This window comes from Mastigoproctus giganteus, chromosome 7 (genome assembly GCF_048544385.1).
Source record: "Mastigoproctus giganteus isolate SK-2022 chromosome 7, ASM4854438v1, whole genome shotgun sequence".
Taxonomy (NCBI): Eukaryota; Metazoa; Arthropoda; class Arachnida; order Uropygi; family Thelyphonidae; genus Mastigoproctus; species Mastigoproctus giganteus.
This window is the reverse complement of record NC_143581.1, coordinates 103,387,596-103,401,838: the sequence shown is the minus strand read 5'-3', so window position 1 is coordinate 103,401,838 and position 14,243 is coordinate 103,387,596. Positions and strand designations below refer to the sequence as shown.

Genomic DNA, 14,243 nt, shown 5'->3' with positions numbered 1-14,243 from the left:
TTCTGTACCTTTAAAGTATACTATGTGAAAAAGAGGTCCTTTGTTCAAACCTCCCCACATAAATTCACGATAGAGATTGAGCAACCTCCTCAACTTGCAGATTCTCTGATTCCAACTTCAGTTCCATATTAATCTTCAGTAAGGTCCTATGGGCCTTCCACTTCTCTAGCTATTTTAGAGCCGGAAAAGGAGTGATATTGGCGATGAGATATCTCTCTCTTCAACTTTATTCTCCTCCAATTAATATCAGTGTCATATATATATACCCTCCCCCCCCCCAAACACACACACCACAAAAAAAGTTGTGTGTATACATACTTTAAAAGTTTCCGTTTTTAAATTATATTATATTTTATATTTAAATTATATGTTATGAGTATGTAAATATAATATAAAAAATACTTTGACACATAAATTAAATAATTTTTTGAATTGCAGACTTATGTTTATATACAGATTTTATATATAAATCTTTTATATATAAAAAATTCATTTATATATAAAATCTTATATATAAAAATTTTTAAAAATAAAATTTTATATATAAGAAAATCATTTATATATAAAATCTGTGTAAAAAAACATAAATATAAAGTTCTGCTCCGGAAACCTGTCTATAAGTCATAAAATTTCACCTTACAGACATTTCCAGAACATGACCCTTACATAAGTCAGGGAATGCCTATTGAAAATGAAAAATGAAAATTGCAACAAAAAAAAAAACGCTTATACAGCATCAGTCAAAAAAAAAAAAAAAAAAAACCTTGGCCTTATACACCTCAATCAAATTACTTTGCAGATGGCTAGTCTCTAGACACTGCAGTTTGCAAAACTTGAGCCATTCTTGGTAAGAGCAACTCTTTATTCCCCTCACCAATCTCGTTGCCCTTCTCTGTACTTGTTCCAGCAGCTCTACATGCTTCCTAAATTGAGGCCTCCAGACCTGTATATATACAGTACTAAAGTTGTGGCCTGACCATTGCCTTATACAAAGGTATAATCACCTCCTTATCCCACCTAGCAAAATTCCTGTGTATCATTGATAACACCCCTAAGAGCTGCTCTGGCAGACTGTCTGCACTGCTCAAAAAACTATATCTGACTGCACAATTACCCCCAGAGCTTTTTCATTCTCCACTACCCTGAGTGTAGTACTGCACAGTTGATACATTACTCTGGTGGTATGCTACCCATATGCAGTACTTTGCATTTATCAATGTTAAACTACAGTTGCTACCTCTCAGCTAGGGCTTACAATACCGAGATTCCGGGATCCTGAATACCGTGATCCCGGTGATTTTTTTCCCAGTATTTAAATCCAGGTATTGATACGAAAATACTGTTTTTTTGGTACTGATTTATTCATAAAGGTTATAAAAACAACAAAAATAAATTAATACTGCTGAATTTGCAAATGAGGATTGTTATACACAGTACAAATGCAACAGAAACCTGAAAATGTCATGAAACTATAAGAGACATAAAATCTTGCAAATATATTTCTCTTAGTAAGTATAGTGTGTGTGCTTGTATGTGTGTGTGTAAGTAAAGCACTTATGGAATAACGAAAACATCATTACAGAAATATTTCAATTAGTGGGAGTAGGTCTGGTAGTGCAATTAAGGAATATGGTGAACAATGGTATGGCAGGTGTGGAAGGGTTAAAATTAAAAGCTTTTGAACAATAGTTTAATCCCTCTATGACACCTCTACTTGAGGATGCGACAAGCAACATTTAGTGCATTTTGGGAAGGGGTGTCGGTATGGAGCAGTTCAAAAGGTATTGTGAACAGGTGATCTAGAGGTAAAAGGTGAAAGTGTTTCGTTGTGTGGGAAAAATATTGTTTTTCCTGTTTTTCCCACCAAAGGAAGAATAGCGAGTTTAAAGAATACCACCATGATTGGGTCAGGTTTAAATTAGATAGGGAGAGATATGTAAATTCATGCAAACTCCTCTGGGTTTTGCACATAATCTTGCATATAAAAAAAAGTAGTACAAGGGGCGATTGTAACTTGCAATAAATTCAATAAATAAATAAATGAGAAGGAAATAAATAAGGTGCTCGCACCAAAAGATGGGTTTGTGGTTGTTGTTTGGAGGGGGTTGCAAACTTCTAGTGGTAGTTCTGGGTTCAATTCGGGTACAGCTGAAGGGTTCCGCCAGGCATGTTTCTATGCTAGAAGTTAATCTGGAAGTTGAATAACAAGTCAGTCAGATAGTGCCCTAGCTTCTACTACTGCTGTGGTAATTTCCTTCAGTATTAACAGAGAACTGTTCTCGAAATTCTGAAATAAGACATCACCGCACTCCATGGAAGGAACCCACACAAACGAATCCCACCATAAAAGAGAATGAAGGTAAGTCCTCTGAACTGTGTTGTTTTGGAAGTTAGATAAAATGGAAGATTATTTTAGAGTAAGGTTGAAGTTGAAGAAACATGAGAAATAAGGAAATGTTTAGTTTTGAGTTGGTTTATTGGTTGAAGTTGTAAAACAAATTGATATTGCTAAATTAAGAGAGATTACATAGAATTGTTAGCATTAAGTTAGCGACTTATGGATTGCTGTTGTGAAGAGAATTGATATTGGTGATTAAGAGAAATATGAGGAAGTGATTAAGATTGAATTAGTTTAGTGTTTGAAGCTGTAGAGAGAGAGAGTTGAGATTTTTAATTGAGAGAAATTTTATGGAAATGATAGCATGTATTAACAGATTAAATGAGAAAAATGAGTGGATTAGATGTAAATGAACACCAGTTATGTATTGTAAATAGATTTGTATGATAAATGACTTTTGTTTTATTTTGTGTCATTGCTCTTGAGAAACTGACAGCACACATATATATCTATATATATACTCGTGTGTGTTGGGGGGAGGATATCCCTCAGCTCTGGAAATTCTCATTTTTTAACACAGTCAGGTAGCTTGTGGGGCTTAGTGCTTGAGGGGAGCTGCTGTATGAAAATCATAACAATAGCCACTGCGGAAATACTATGGAACAGGAAAATAAAAAATTAATAACCCCCCCTCCCCCAACAACTTAGATTTGGTTTCCTCACCAAGCTTAAACGTGAGTCCCTTTCTTTCGTTAATATGGGTATAGTCCCATAAAAAGTCAAAAAGGAAATATTTTTTATTTTCGATAAAAAGGAAATAAGATTTTTTGAAGATGAGGGAATGGGGGGGCGTTAAACTGCAACTCGTCTACGACTGTCTTAGTGCAAAGCACCAACCAGCACAGAATTCAAAAGGACGTTTTCTGCCGCTAATTAAATATGTACCAAAATTAGATCCAGTTTAAACAATAATGCTATTGAGTTTCTTAAGAGCTCACTTTATTCAGGCAGGGTAGTGTGGATGTTTTTAGAATAACTGTATGTTTAATCATTTTTACTAGAATATTTATTATTGTAATAAAAGTTTGATTTAAAATGTCAATTTCAAGTAATTACTTGTTTTTTCCTTATTTTATTGCACCTAATTGTCATAAAAATTTATCGCGGAAAATGTTTCTTTTTTTGGAATACTGGTATCCCGGTTTCATAAATTAAAAATACCGAAATACCGGTATTAAGATTTTGACCGGTATCATGAGCCCTACTCTCAGCCCATCAGGCCAACTTTTCCAGATCATGTTGCAGTATGCATTAGTGTCATTAACAACCCTGCTAACCTTCGTATTGTCTGCAAACTTGGGCATTAAGCCTGATATACCTTTATCAATATCTTTGATAAATATAGAAAACAACAATTGGCCCAACACTGAACCCAGGGGGACTCCAGGGTTCAGTGTTGGGCCAATTGTTGTTTTCCTCTATTTTATCAACAAAGTTTTTTAGATGGACTAAGTTCAATAGCAAAGCTTAATTAGATGGTACTCATCTTATTATTTAAGGTATTCTATAACATATCTAATTGTTTTTTAGATGTTCATTGATACGGCTTATGAGAAGACAGAATATTATCATTTAGAAAAGCATTTCTTTCGCTAACATTTTTATTAATTTAATAGTAGTAAAATTTTATGATTAGCTCAAATAATAAAGGTAATGTTTTTAACTCATTAAATAAGAGTCAGTTAAAATTACGCAAATATCTTAAAGCAAAATACACTAAATATTAATTTTTAAAATCATTAAAAAATTATTGGATTCATTACCCAGATAAGATGTTTCCGAGGAAAAAATTAAGTGGAGAAGAGTATAAAAAATAAGAATAGAAAAGCAAGAAGAAACAAAAAAAAAAACAAGAAGGAAGTATGTTTAAAGTATTGCAAAAGTACTACAACTATTGCACATGTAGTAAAAGGAGATGAACCAGAGCAAATTTCTGATGAAGATCAAGTAATGGGACAACCTATAGTGGAGCAAGAAAATTATGCTTCTATTGGATGCGAAAAATTGGAAGCAGTGGATGAAAACATTCTCATAGAAGCCATCAAGGATCCTGGTTGTTGGCCCAAAATTTTATCAAGAAAATGGATAGACATGTTGGTGGAAATTGAACCTAAAAAAGTGAATGTTTTATTTCTTTCAAATGAAAAAGGTATAGATTTTCAATTGAATATTATACAAGGACATTAGCAAACAAAGAAAGGTAAATCGTGAGAGGTTAGTATATTCACTTTCAACAAATGGTGTATATTGTTTTTGTTGTAAAATATTTGGAACTGCAAATATTCAATTATGATCAACTGGCTTTTCTGATTGGAAGCATACTAGTATTAATTTGCAGCAACATGAAATAACTTCTGCTTATATTTCTAATTACAATAAAGTCCATGTTAACAAAACGAACAACTGTAGATAAAGAACAATGTCACTTGTATGAACTAGAGAAAAATCGGTGGACTGAAATTTTGAAATGAATTTTTGCTGCTGTTCAATATTTAGCTGGCCAGTCTTTTGCATTTCACAGTTCTTCAAGTGAATTGTACATTCCCAATAATGTTAATTTTTTAAAAACAGTTGAAATGTTTGCTAAATTTGATCCATACATAATGAATCACCTTTCCAATATTAAAAAAATATATATATTAAACCACATGCTACATTACTTGGGAATTAAATTTCAGAATGAAATTATTTCTTTAATTGCTGACAAATTAAGGAAAGAAATATTGAGTGAAGTCAAAAATAGCAAGTATTTTTCAATTTTTCTAGATTGCACCCCTGGCAATAGCCAGGTTGAACAATTAACATTTATCACACATTTTGTGTTATATTAGCATTAGTAGAGGCATATGATGCAAGAAAGCAAGCTTATGCAGCATCAGCCAAAAAAAAAAAAAAAAACTGCTCCCATTTCACCCCTCTGTTCTTTCCAAATACCTGTAAAGCCCAGCCTTAAATTTATTTAGGCTATCAACTTCCACAAAAGAGGATGGAAGTGTGTTCCACCAACCAACCAACTACCCACTGGCTAAAGGCAAATTTACGCACATCTGTTCTACAACTGTCTTTCCTCAATTTGAATTTATGCCCTCTCAGGTGATTATTCTGAGCAAGAGGAAGAATCCCATCAGCATTGAGCATGCTCAAACCATTCAAGGCTTTATACACCTCAATCAGATCACCTCGCAGGTGCCAAGTCTTGAGACATTGTAATTTGCAAAATTTAAGCCTTTCTTCGTAAGAGCAACCATTTGTTCCAATTACCCCCAGATCCTTTTTATTCTCTATCACTGTCAGTGTAGTACCACAGAGTTGATACGTTACTTTGGGGTTACTGCTTCTCATATGTAGTACTTTACATTTTGTCAATGTTAAACTTCATTTCCCACCTCTCAGCCCATCTGCTCAACTTTTCTCGATCCTGTTGCAGCAGTGCACTGTCATTAGTGTCCTTACTACCATCATCAGTATCATTTATAAATACAGAAAACAACAATGGACCCAACACGGAACCCTGAGGGACTCCACTAATAACATTAGTCCACGATGAGCAGTGTCCATTGATTACCACTCTCTGTCTTCTCCTACTCAACAATCCCTTTATCCATAGCAGCAATTTGCCTCCAATGCCACACTACTCCAATTTGTTCAGCAGTCTTCCATGTGCCTTTCTTTCAAAAGCCTTTCTAATATCCAAATATATGATATCAAAGTTATTTGCTGCATTTGGTTCCTTTGTGACCACATCATAGTATCAAATCAGATTGGTCAGGCTAGACTTTCCCTTAAAAAAACCATGCTGTGTCTGAGCTATAACTGAAATCTTGTCTAGATAATCCTGCAGTGCTTCTTTAACCAGTGCCTCCATTAATTTTCCTGGAACAGAAGTTAAACTAACAGGTCTATAATTACTTGTCGCTTTTTGATCCTCCTTTGTGAATTGGGGGTCACATTTGCACATCTCCAGTCCATGGGTACCTCCCCTGCGTACAAGGAAGCCCTCATAATTATGACTAAGGGTTTGCTTACTTCCTTTGCTACCTCCTCCTTTAACATAACTGGATAGATCCCATCCACCCCGGGTGCCTTTTTTATGTTTATCTTCAACAATTTCTCCTCCACTTTGCTCTCAGTTATTACAAAATCAACTAGAACACTGCCAGAGTTTAATTCATCTCTGGCATTCCCCTCCCTGAATAACTCCTCATGTGTGAATGTAGATGTAAAATAGTCATTTAGTTTGTTAGCCACCTGAGCAGGATCATCAACAGTTGAACCATCAATATCCAGTGGACCAATCTGATTCATCCCTTTGCTTCTAGTGTTTATATAGGTAAAGAACTCTTTGTTGTTTTTCCTTGCATCCTTTGCCAAAGATTTCTCATAATCTGCCTTTGCCTTCCTAATCTCCTTTGTGACTTGGTTATATCTATCATAGGCTTCCATGTCCATATGCAGACCAGCTTATATCTATCATAGCCTTCCTTGTCGCCCATTAATTTATAGGTATCCCATGCATTTTTGTTCTCTGCTATATGTCTCATTAGTTCCTCTGACATCCATTTAGGCCTAAACCTTGAACAATATTTCTTAGTTGGTATGTAAAGCCTAGTAGCTTCCAAGATAAATTCTTTGAATGCTTCCCATTTTCAGTTTGCTGTTGTTAACATCTCAGTTGGTCCAACCATATAGAATTTAAATACTGTCTCAGTCCAAAGTAGTCACCTTTACGAAAGCAAAGCAAAAACCTTTCCCTTTACCCCTGATTGGTAGTTACCTCTTTGAGTAAATCCCACTTCAGCACACTGTGATCACTGCCACCTAGTGGTTCCTTTATCTGCAGATTCTTAATGCATGAAGAATCACTACTGATAATCAGATCAAGCGTATTACTCCCTCTAGTTGCCTCCCGAACATGCTGATGTAGAAAACAATCATCCAATAAATCCACAAAATCCTTGAAATTAGTAGTGTGAGTGACCAACCCACAAATTCCAGTCAATATCTGGAAAATTAAAATCCCCCCATTATATGACTCTCTGATTTACTGGCCCACTCTATTTCCCTCTACCGTTTCAGAGTCATTAGGCCTATAACACACTCCTACTCTCAATTTTGATCTTCCAATGCTTATGTCACACCAAACTGACTCGACACTGCACTATCCATCAATGTTGACTGGCTTCACTTCCTTGGATTTTATGTCTTTCTTAACTAATAGCATAATCCCCTCCTCCCTTTCTATCCTGTCTATCCTTCCTGTACACATTGTACTTCCTAAATTCCAGTTCTGCATTCCTTATATCTGTGTGACACCACATCTCTGATATCCCAATAATATCTGCCTTTGATGTTTTCAGTAGTACATCAAATTCATCAAATTTATTTACCAAACTCCTAGTATTGGTGTACATGCAAGTATACATGCACCTGTTCCTATTCTTAGGAACAGGTGCTACCCTAATACAACCCATGTGTTTACTTGTACTGCAATGACTCCCAGCAGTCTCTGAAATACCCTGCATTTTGTTTTCCAGTCTGCTGCTCATTCCATTAGATGCAGTGCAAGAATCACTTTCACCTCTGCCAGTGGCTACTGTTAATCTATTAGTCCTTGTATCCAACCCAAACTACCAGTTTTCCGATCCACCTAACACTGCCTCAATAGCATCAGCAAATATTCTTGCACCCTTTCTATTTAAGTGTATCCCATCCCTGTAGAAGCAGTCTCTCCTGTTAACAAGTACATGCCAGGCTGAAAAAATTCTATCCCTTGAGCCTTGCACAATCTTTTCAGGGCCGAATTGATCGACAAGGCTCTCATCATATACTCCCTCCTATCGTGTCTGGACAGAATTGCAGACACTTTCAAATTCGTCCCTAATTCCCAGCTTTTTTTCAACAGTGACCTGTACTTGTTATTTAATTTTGCCGATCTCCTACTCTTAATATCATTAGTGCCAACGTGTACAACAATATCAACTTTTGTGCTCTTAAAAGGTGATATCTGCTCTACAATGTCATCAACCTTTGCCCCTGGCAGGCATACCCTGGTCCTGTTCCACCTATCCTTTTTACGTAGCATGTTCCCCGTTTCCAACGGTCGCCAACAACTACTACGCCAACAACCAACGAGTCACCAACAACTACTAGTTATTCTGGCAATGACGTAGAAATAAGGGAATAGTTTTTGGGATTTCATCAAATTAATGACACAACAGGCAAAGCATTATGTACATTAGTGTTAAATTATTTATTTCCAAAATATAGCTTAAAACTAAATAACATGGGGGGTCAGGGTTTTGACAATGGTTCCAGTATGAGTGGAAAATATATTGGCCTTCAAAAACTTATCAAAGATGCAAATAGTTGTGCAATGTTTGTACCATGTAATTCTGATACTTTAAATTTAATAATCAATGATGCAGCAAAAGTCACTTTCGAAATTGTTCAATTTTTCGATATTGTGCAAGGATTATACACTTTCTTTTCTTCCTCCTCAGGTAGATGGGAAAAATTAATGGAAAATATTCCAAAATGAACATTAAAATTAATAAAATTTTGTCAGATATCATTTATTCAAAATTAATTTTCAGAGGAATTACAAAAATGCCCATTAAGCAGCATGAAAATGTATTACGTAATACCTTCATCTGTGATTTCTTAATATGGTATTTCGTGATTCTAAGTTATAAATATGCTATGAAATCTGTAAAATTACAATAAATATTTGTGGATTTAATATAGTTAGGGAAGGAAGTTAAGTGGTTGTTTTCCATTAAGATTATTAATATATTTAAAACCCCTCTTACACCATGTGAAATTAATAATATAGTTTATTAAGCTATTCGCCTAAACTACTATACATTAAGATAACGTTTCAGGGATCTCATCGACACTCATTATCAAACTATGTTGTTGGGGAAACAAAAATAGAAAAGGTTACAAATTTGAATACAATTACCAATATTACAACGAAAATTATGAATATTACGATTACAATTGCCATAATCTCGATTAAGACTGCAAATCCGAATCATATGGATTTGCATCAACCTCATATTGACTCTACCAATCCAAAGAGACTGAGGACAGATGCCCCTTGAATTGAACACCCAAGTTTTCTGATTCTGCATTCACTAACAAACTAGCTCTTAGGCAATCTATCACCATTTCTAATTTAAAAATGTCTTGAGAATGTAGCTGGTTCCCCAGAAATGGTGAGACGACTAAAATCTGGAGACCTGCTTGTAGAGACCACCAGCTCTAAACACTCTGAGTCTTTACTCAGACTCAACTCATTTGGTGAAATTCTAGTCATGGTGTCCCCACATGCCACACTTAATACATCCAAAGGCGTAATTTCAGAATGAGACCTAATGAATGTCTCAGAGGAAGAAATTGTTCAGGAACTGTGGATCAGAAAGTCACACAGGCCAAAAGAATTATGATTAAAAAAGATAACGAGCTAATTCCGACTTGGAGCAGCATACTAACATTCAGCTCACCCAACCTACCTTCGTCAGTGGATGCAGGATATTTGCATTGTCACATTCGCCCATATATTCCAAACCCAATAAGATGATATAAGTGTCAGAAATTTGGACGCTCACAAACAGTCTGTCGAGGTAACTCAGTATGTCCAAACTGTGGATTGAAAGAGCATACCCAAGCTGACTTTAATGCCCAGTCTTAGCTTTGACTCAATTGTGAAGGCAACCACCCAGCCTTCTCCTTGATCCTTGCTCTCTTCTGTACCACAATCATCAAAGCAACATATTTCAAGCAGGGCCAACAACATGCCAGTCACCATACCACCTGCTGCCCATGCAGCCCATGTAAGACCCATTCAAACAAAGAAGCCAGATCCTGTTAGCAAACAGCCAGTTGACTCCATCCTGATGGATACCAATGAAATCCCCAGTCAAGATGAAACAGAAACCATTCTGGAGATCCATCCAGAGGATGAAATAGACATGAGACCAATTTTCTCAAAAAGAGATATAAAATTAAAAGTGACTGCATCAAACAGACTTTTAAAAAACAGACAGACTCAGCTCCTTCATCTAAATCTAAACAATGAACAACATAGTCCAATGGAATTGCAGAGGCTTTCGTAGCAATATTGATGACATCCAGGAAATAATTAAACGTCATAATCCAGTTGGCATCTGTTTACAGGAGACATATTTAACTTCTAAGGTATCTCTCTCTATCAAAAATTATACTCTTTTCAGAGAAGATAGACCAGTTACAAATAAAGCTCACAGCGGGGTTGCTATTCTCATAGATTCATGAGTCCCTTGCAAACCTCTACTGAAGCTGTTGCTACACGAATAGCAATTGGGGTCACTATAATACTCATTTCTATCTATCTGCTGCCCAGTCAGCCTTGCACTATTCATGAACTTGAAGATTTAATCCTGCAGTTGCCAACCCCTTTCTGTTTATTGGGCGACTTCAGTGTACACCATCCATTGTGGGGCTCTCCCAATGCAGATGCACGGGGACAACTTATTGAAATGCCCATTGACGTGCAGAATTTAACCATCCTAAATACTGGTTTACCAATTTACATCCATCTCCCAACAGGAACAGTCTCCTCAATAGATCTATCCATCTGCTCTCCGATCCTCATTCCTTGTATTGAGTGGACAACTCTTGATGATCCACTCAACAGTGACTACTCTCCACTAATCTGTAAAATTCAAACTTCACATTCTGTGACTTCAGAAAACTGCATAAAATGGAAATTTTCCAAGGCTAATCGGGCAAAGTACACTTATCACGTATCCTTTGATAATCAGATCACTGATTCTCGTCCAATTGACATAGTCACCAACCATATACTAAACAAATCATAGCAGCTGCATCTATTGCCATCCCAAAAGTCACAGTCAAGCTCCCGTAGATCCTTAAATTATTGGTGGAATGAGAATTATAAGAGTGCCAAAAAACTAAAAAACCGAGCCTGGAATGTATTCCGCAAACATCCTACTACCAATAATCTTATAAATTATAAGAAACTTAGAGCCAAGGCTTGCAAATTCAGTTAATAAAAATACAGATTCTAGAATAATATGGAGAAAATTAAAACAACTAAATGGCAAATTTCCTCCTCTATCCTCCCCGAATTTTCAACTGGAATGGAGGAGCTGTGCACCCCTGCAGAAATTGCAAATGCTTTAGGCTCTATATTCTCACAGTTGTCTGCATCGACCGCATACGACCAGTCATTTCAGAAGATCAAAGCTTCAGCTGAAAAATCTCGATTGAACTTCAAAACCAAATCATGTCTTCCATACAATCGGCTTCTTACTATGATTGAACTTCAAGAAGCTATATATACCTCAAATAACAGTGCTGCTGGTCCAGACAGAGTGTATTATATAATGCTTAAACACTTAGATAACAAAGCATTATCCTTGCTGCTAACTTTCTACAATCATATTTTCACTTAACATTCATTCCCCACATGCTGGCATCACTCCTATGTACTGGCAATTCCCAAACCAGGGAAAGACCACTCTATCCCTCACAACTATAGACCTATTTCTCTTACCAGCTGCTTGAGTAAAACCTTGGAAAAAAATGATACACCGCCGACTGACCTGGCGGTGTATCATTGTATCAAATTGGCTAATCTCTGATAGCCAATTTGGTTTCAGGAAAAATTGATCATCACTGGATCTCATGGTCAAAGCTGAAACAAACATTAGGAATGTGTTTATCTGAAACAAGCATCTTGTTATGGTATGCCTTGACATAGAGAAGGCCTTTGACACCACTTGGCGTTTTGGCATCTTGAAAGATCTTCATTCCCTAGACCTGAGAGGCCACTTACCATATTTCATACAAAACTTCCTTCAGCATAGAATTTTTCAAGTCCACTATCGGCAAGTCCTCTTGCAAATATATTTACAAGAGGAAGGAGTTCCACAAGGCTCAGTTTTGAGTTCTACCTTATTTGCAATAAAAATAAATAACATAACCAAATGCATACCCAACGCTATAAACTCATATCTCTATGCCAGTGACCTCACTGTTTCCTGCAGTTCATAGAATATTAACTTTGTCGAAAGGCAACTACAAATCTCACTTAACAATATTGAGCTATGGATGATGCAGAATGGATACCGACTATCACATCAGAAATCTAGTGGCATTCATTTTTATAACAAACAAAAGATGTATCCTGACCCAGAGCTTCACTTAACGAATCATCATATATCAGTCTTGAAAAGTATTCACCTCCTCGGCCTGATTTTTGATAGTAAGCTTAATTTCTTAGAACATATCAAATATTTGCAGACTACTTGCTAGAAAAAAATGAATATACTCAGAGTTCTTTCTTTGAGAACATGGGGTGCAGATTGCTATACCATGCTTCAATTGTTTAGAAATCTAATTAGGTCTCGTCTTGATTATGGTATCCCAGTCTATCACTCTGCCAGAGAGAGTGTGCTAATACGCCTTGCACCTATTCAACAATCTGCCCTCAGGATTGCTACAGGAGCATATAGAACTCTGCCGGTACAAAGCCTTTATATTGAAGCCCATGAAGTTCCACTCTGTCTCAGAAGAAAAGTGTTACTTCTGAATTATGCAGCTAAAATTCGAAGCATGCCTACCCATCCAATTTGGCCTGTACTCAGTGATCCACAGTTTAAAATGTTCTATAGAAATAAACAAAGTGCAGTCCAGCCTACTGGTATCAGATTACAGGCACTATCAGAAACTTGGAATGTACACCTCGAAAAGTCCTCCAAGATCCAACCTGTTCAGTCGCCCCCATGGTTCTATATTAAACCATCCTGCGACAATTACTTCCTAAACTGGGGAAAGCATTCCCTTGCAAATATCAATATACAACAACTCCATACTGCTCACACAGAGAATTATCCTCTTCTTACAAAAATATATACTGATGGATCAAGGTCTGATAGTGGAGTAGGTGCTGCAGCAGTTTTCTCTTTTGACACTATCTCTGTATCGCTTCCCACCGAATGTAGCAGTTAAACAGCTGAGTTATTCACCGTCAAGTTTGCCTTAGAAAATATTCTCCATTTGTCCATCAAAAAGAGTATAATATATACGAACTCACAGAGTACACTTATTGCCTTACAAAACACCTACTCACAAAGAATCCTTTAATAAAAACTATAAGATGTATGTTGATACATACTCAGGAAGACCAGCAAGTAGTCATCTTTTGCCTGAATCCCAGGCCACACTGGGATATCTGGAAATGAATGTGCAGACTATGCTTCCAAACATCCTTCTAATTCAGATTCATCATGTTCTCTCATTCCATATGCTGGCTACAAATCTAATATACAAAGAATATGTAAGGAACAATGGACACTTATATGGCAAACTAAAACAGATAATAAGCTCTTTCAAATAAAACCAGATCCACAGTTATGGACCTCTAGCTTCCAGGAAAACAGAAAGGAAGAAGTAATCCTAGCCAGAGCAAGACTTGGTCACAGTCACAATACCCACCTATTTTTCCTCACAGGCAATGATCCTCCTCAGTGTACACACTGCAATTCTCAACTCACAATGAAGCACATTCTTGTTGAATGCACCTTATACTCGCTTAGAGGGGAACAGGTATCCTGTGTGTTATCAGACACTCAGCCTAAAACACTGATGGATCCAATATCTCTCTATTACAGAAGATTTAGGAGAAGTCCAGTTGGCCTGCCTCCCTAAAATACACTCATGCACACCTTCTCGATGTTACGTCACTTAGGTGGCAACGAACGTGTAGAGTGGTTCTCTTCAAGACGCCTGGTCAGCGAGAAGAGGAAAAGACCAAACCCTCCAGCATATGACAGCATAA

At 36.6% G+C, this 14,243-nt stretch overlaps 1 protein-coding gene across 7 annotated transcripts in view; it reads left to right on the top strand.

Annotated features, from left to right (window-relative positions):
• Pex23 (tectonin beta-propeller repeat-containing peroxin 23) overlaps positions 1-14,243 on the top strand; it is an 851,062-nt gene that overhangs the window by 236,977 nt on the left and 599,842 nt on the right. The window lies entirely within an intron of this gene.